At 37.9% G+C, this 6,103-nt stretch overlaps 1 long non-coding RNA gene across 1 annotated transcript in view; it reads right to left on the bottom strand.

Moving 5' to 3' along the window:
* Positions 1-5,954: 5,954 nt before the first annotated feature.
* Positions 5,955-6,103, bottom strand: part of LOC123608685 — a 56,832-nt gene continuing 56,683 nt past the window's right edge. Inside the window, exon 5 of the long non-coding RNA XR_006717378.1 lies at positions 5,955-6,062. This is a non-coding gene — a long non-coding RNA (uncharacterized LOC123608685). The remainder of the gene's footprint in view (positions 6,063-6,103) is intronic.

Genomic DNA, 6,103 nt, shown 5'->3' with positions numbered 1-6,103 from the left:
CCTCCCTCCCTGGAAGTCTCTGGCCAGTACCTCCTGTTTTGCTACTGGGCACACTCAACTGGGGGCCAGCGAGCAAGAGGCGTTGGGAGATGCCATCTGCAGGCACAGGACAGAGCAGTACTAAGAAAGGACATGGGGGGCAAACAGAGAATAACCAGAACAAGCACTTACTATCTGCTAGGCCCTGGGCTGGGTGCTTTAGGTAGATTATCTTATCTAATTATCAGAATGCTTCTGTGAGGTAGGTACTACTGTTATTCTTGTTTTCATAGGCATGAAAATTGAAGCTTACAGAGTTTTTTTGGCACTATTTCTATTATAAGCCAGGCTTCAAGAAACATCCTTATAGATCAATGTTTGAGTACATCTGTGGTGATATGCTTGGATTAAATACATTCATAGAAGCAGAAATGCTAGAAGAATGGGAATAAACATTTTTATTTAGATATAAGTCATCAGCTTATTCACAAATCAGCAAGATAAGCATGAATACCCATGTCCCTGAATCGCCACTCAAATTGGCCATTCATGATAATAATAATAATCCTATTAAGCTAAAGAATAGCTGCTAGCTGTTACTAGAAATTAAAATTTTTATTACTATGAAATTTGAATTTTTCTCATATTATTCAGTCATTTGAATTTAGTTTTGAGTGACCCATTTATTTTCTTTGGAAAGTAAACATTCTTTAATAACTCTCCATGTTACTGATATTGTTTAAGATTTAAGCTAAAGCAGATCCCTGTTTCTGAGCCTTGTAATTGAGTTTTATGAATTTCTTCCAACAAAGAGACAGAATCGTACACTGTAAATGCATGGGATTGTCAAGTTCCATTTCCCCGCAGAGACTTTTTCAGCACACCGTCTAGGTTGGCTATTTGAGCTCCCAGTGAATCAGTCTCCTAGTTGGGTCAGCATACTTCAGCAGCATCTATGCAAATGTTTTCGGTGTCTCTCTCTCTTCCCATTGTCAATCTTGATAGCACCAGAGAGGTCAGATGGTAACTTGCATGAAATCCCAGAAAGCCTTTATCTGTCCTTTTTTCAACTGCCTCAAGAGCAATTGGTAAAATGAAGTTTGTTTTAATAGTTGAGCCCTTGAAGCAACTCCTTCAGAAAGTATTGTTTCTGAGCATTTGCTTCTCCCCAGTTGATGTCATTAGAATCTGAGTTGAACTGGGATCCAGCTTTCTTGTGTGTACCTCAATGATTTTCTCTCCAAATCCCTTTCTTTTCAATATTTATGCATTCTCATTGGTCAAAGCTACCTGTCAATGTACATTTAATGTTCATTCCTCTGCTAATGGCATGCAGATTTACAATAAAATTGTGGCAAGACTCTTGTCTATATTCCTACCTGACTTTTATTAATGAAATTTTTGTATAAATTGTATGTTTGTGGTGTGCCTGGGTGGCTCAGCCCATTAAGCATCTGACTCTTGATTTCAGCTCAGGTCATGATCTCATGGTTCATGAGTTGGAGCCCCACTTCAGGCTCTGTGCTGACAGCGTGGAGCCTGCTTCAGATTCTCTGTCTTTCTCTCTCTCTCAAAAATAAATAAACATTAAAAATATTTTTAATTGTATATTTGTGTGCAGGTATGTATCAAATGTATTTTGTTTTTTACTACGGGGTTGCGTCCCCAAAATTTTGAAAACCAATGAATTAGCAGGCCAAGGAAGATTTATTACAAGAACTAAAACAATAAGAATGGAGAACTACAGCCGGGTTTGGATGGCCAGGCCATTTCTACAAGTGTTCCAGCTAGTAAAACCACGTGAGCTGGCGCCTGGGCTCCCATTGGCTGCACAGGAGCAGTACTAGCTGCATCCGAACATAAGGAGCATGGAGAATTCCTGAAAACAGCAGCAGGTAGCTCTGTTGGGAACTCTTTCTCCCTGGCTGTACAGGGTCGACAGGGAAAGCCCTGCTTTCAACTGAGAGCAAATGACAGAACTTAGGAGCAGAGTGTGTTAAGCTTTAAAAGACTTTGAAAGCCACGGAACCCTCATTTTATATTCTGGCCAAGAAGGGTGTGTGAAAACCTCCTGGTGTCCAGGATGGCTTGCGAGCTTCTTTCCTTTTCCCCTACCGATACTCCTCTGCTAGATAATCCTGCCTGACATGAGGGATTTGATAGGATAGAAGTATGTTGGCATCCTCAAAATTGGGACCTCCCCATCTTAAAGCTCATCAACATGAAGTCTTTCCTAAGCTGAAACTTGCCCATGATTATCAAATGATATACGGTTGTTCGCGATACAGATAATGTTCCAATAGGGACCTCACTAAATATCCTCTAAAAACTCCTATTATACAAGACCTCTGGCTGAACTTCAGCCCTCTGCTAAGGAGTGAAAAAGAATGGTGCTGTATCTTCTAACTTCTCTCCCCAGCTCTACTCTAAATGCTGGAATCATTAGGCAAATTATCCTATTTACCTTGTAAAAAGTTGGACAAAGTGAGGCATCAGCCTCTAGAAGAATGTAATTAATTAAAGATAACTCAGTTGGTTGAATTTAATATCCAACTCTGGAGTGCCTACAAAAGGACAAGGTGACCATCTATTATTAAGTTCTTAGTAGCTTTTGGCTTTCTTTATAACAGATGTTTTCCTGTGTTGGTCAATAGTATCCTATGGGTTATAAAATAAAGAAAGAAGTCTGAACAATTGATTGGCAAATTTCCCAAACTTAGGTCAGCTTTAAGAATATGAGAAATGGTGCTACACTGAGGGCAAATACCAAAAAAAAAAATCAATTCGATGTTATAAAATCTATTTTAGTTTGGCTGCATGCTGCCTGAACTCCCACTGCAGAGAATGGCAAGCAGTCAGTGTATAGTTCCAGACATCAATATAAAAAAAGTGTTTATCTGATAGTAGTGCACAATCTCCTTAGATTTGCTATGTAAATTGCTGTTAATACAAGAGAGTTGTTCTGTGTTTATCAGTGGTATTTTCCCTTAGAGTTCATACTCTAACTGCAAAATTATTTTCGTAATGAGAAGATTGAAAATCTATCCTGACCAACATTTTCCAAATATTAAGTGTGATTACAAAAGTATTGAGACTTTCTAAAAAACAGCCATGGAAGGTTGCAAATATCATCTAACTCTACTTTCCTTGTTCAGAATGTAACTGGAGCTCCTTTTTTTTTTTTTTCCCCCTACTTAACAGTTGTATTATCTTGGGCAAGTATTTTAGACTCTCAGAGCTTCCATTTCCTCATCAGTGAAATGGAGATTTGTCCCACAGATATCTGCTAGGGAAACACAAATGCAGCATCTTTGCAAAAATATTTTTTAAGATTAACGAAATAACATGCAAAGTTTCCAACATAGCAACTAGCTCATAGTAAGTCTTCAATACATGGAAGATGTCATTATGCCTGATTTATATATGGCTCCTTCTACAAGACATAAATCTTACTCTATCATCTACAATACAATCTTCAGAAGTGAAACAAAAAATGAAAATACAAAGGACGTCATTCTGCCCACCCATCAGCACTGTGCCCTTCTGTCTATTCCTTGCAGTATAAAAAGTTTTGGTGTGTGGGGTGGGGAGGATATCCACCTAATATCTCTGCTTAAGGACCTTTTCAACATGCTATGCATTTAGAATTCTTTTTTTTTTTTAATTTCAATTCCAGAATAGTCTCAGAAGCAAAATATAAAGATTCAACAATTCCATACATCACCTAGTGCTCATCATGCAATTAAAATTCTTAATAATCTGGCCTCTACCTGCTCAGCCTAACTTCCATACTGAGAATCTAATCACTGCTGCACCATCTCATTCATGCCTTTTTGGGTTTGAACACAATGCCTCTCTGCTTGCAATGTCTGTCCCTGATTCTCCATCTGGCAACCCCCATGTAATAGCATTTCTTTTTCCCACCTCTACCTTGCACATTTATTCTCTCTTCTGTCCTGTGCTCCAGTATCACATTGTGTATTCTTGATGTATTAAAATTACTTGCTTGCACACTTATCCCCATCAATAGCGTACACAATAGTATCCCAGAGTAGAAACCATGGGAGACATGATTGTTTGGAGATTAAGAGCAGACACTCTAGGGTAGAATAAACTAGGGCTCTTGCCCTTTACCATCTTGGGTGGGCTACTTAACCACTCTAAACCTATTTGCTCATCTAGAAAAAAAGGATCCTACCAGTACCTCCTTTATAGGGTTATCATGAGGATGAAGCAAAATGATGGACAGTCAACACTTCACATCATATCATAACATCTATAACTGTTAAATGCTTTGCTTATTTGTTTGTTGGTTGTTGTTTATTTATTCCTTGAGTCTTTCTAGTAGCTAAGGCCTAGAACATAGCAGGTGTTTAGTTAAAGTGGAATAAATAAATGAATGGGGACTCAAAAAATGCCTCAGAGTTACATCTCCTTATGTATAAGAAGTTTTTTTTTTTTTTAAAGTACTTCCATGATTCACCTGAATAACATACCGAAGTAGCTTACAATTCCTAAATTGAGAGATGTGACAGAAGAGATGCAATAGAATCATTTTTGGAAGAAAGATGGTTCATTTACAACATGTATACTTGTTGGAATTTTCATGTTGTTATGATTTAGGTATGACTCAGCAAAAGTGCTACTTTTCTGAAAAGTTGCTCCTATGACTCCAATAGACTTCACAGAGAAAGGCCTTTCCATGGAAAAATCTGATTGCAAAAGTATACTAAATGGGGCAATAATCCCATCTTTGGGCCATCCTCAGACTAATTTGTCTTTTTGTTACCACAATGTCCTCTGGTGTTTTAAAGCTTGTGGGTACTGTTGGATACCTAAATGGGAAGCCAGGTACCTGCCTAATGAGTCCCTAACCTGGGATGGGACCTAAGGACCCTGGTCCAAGATTTGTACCAATGCTTCCCACAATGCCACATGAGTGATAGGAAGACAGACTATCAGGAAGAAACTCCTGATTCTTCTATCGCTTTGCATTATTCCAGGAGTTCTGTTAGAAATATGAGAATATGGATCCCTTTTATTTTATGCTTTGCTGTTTTACAATGGGACTTGGTTTAATGGGGCTTATCTGCATAATAATAATAATAATAATAATAATTATTATTATTATTATATTCATACTTTTTAAACAAAACCTCACCCTGTAAATTTTAATGCATTACATCTTGGATTTTTCTTTAAAATTTTTAAAGACTTTTTTAAAGAGCAATTTTAGGTTCAGTTAAGAGAAGACACAGAGATTTCCCATCTACTCCCTTTCCCTACACATGGGCAGCTTCCCCCATTATCAATCTCCCCACCAGAGTGGTACATTTGTTAGAAGGGGTGAAGCCTATATTGACACATCATAATCACCAAAGGTCCACATTAGGATTCAGTCTTGGTATTGTACATTCTATGAGTTTGACAAATGTATAATGGCATGTATTCCATCATTGTAATATCATACAGCGTATTTTCACTGCCTTAAAAATCCTATGTTCTATCTATTCATCCCTCCCTCCACCCCCTGCCAAACCCTCACTTTAAACATTTTATTTTATTCCTGTGGCTCCTCCTATTCTACTATCTCCTAAATCCACACTCTTGTTTCTTCACTGACAGATAGTATATGGTGTAGACTTTGTTTTGTATATGCAGCAGGCAACATTTTCATTATGTTAAAGATTTGTGCTCTGTAGTTTTCCTTAGCAATATGTTCATTCTTTATGAGTCTGGCCCTAAAACTCCATGGATTTTAATTATTCCTAGAGTCTGGTTATACATCAAAAGATCTCTCTCGCTCTCTTTTTCAGAATATGGTGCTTAAATGAAAAGCTGCTAGGTTGTTCACACACTGCTTTGAGGAACAGCTTTTCACAGATGGAAGGGCATAAAAATGATGGGCTGTTATCTTGTAGCCTGAAACTCCACTCTCTGAACACATGAAATATTGATATTAAATCAAGCTGTACCTGGTTTCCTCCATATGAATCCTTCCAAGTTCTTGACCTCTGTTCTATTGCTGTTTCATTTTAATCAGAATTCCAGTGTCAAGGTGGAGATGGGGGGATATGTGGGCTCTGTGAAAGAAAAATTGAAGTTGGACTAGCTTCTTGTGTAT

Source organism: Leopardus geoffroyi, chromosome B2 (genome assembly GCF_018350155.1).
Source record: "Leopardus geoffroyi isolate Oge1 chromosome B2, O.geoffroyi_Oge1_pat1.0, whole genome shotgun sequence".
Taxonomy (NCBI): domain Eukaryota; kingdom Metazoa; phylum Chordata; class Mammalia; order Carnivora; family Felidae; genus Leopardus; species Leopardus geoffroyi.
This window is presented reverse-complemented; position numbering and strand designations above follow the sequence as displayed.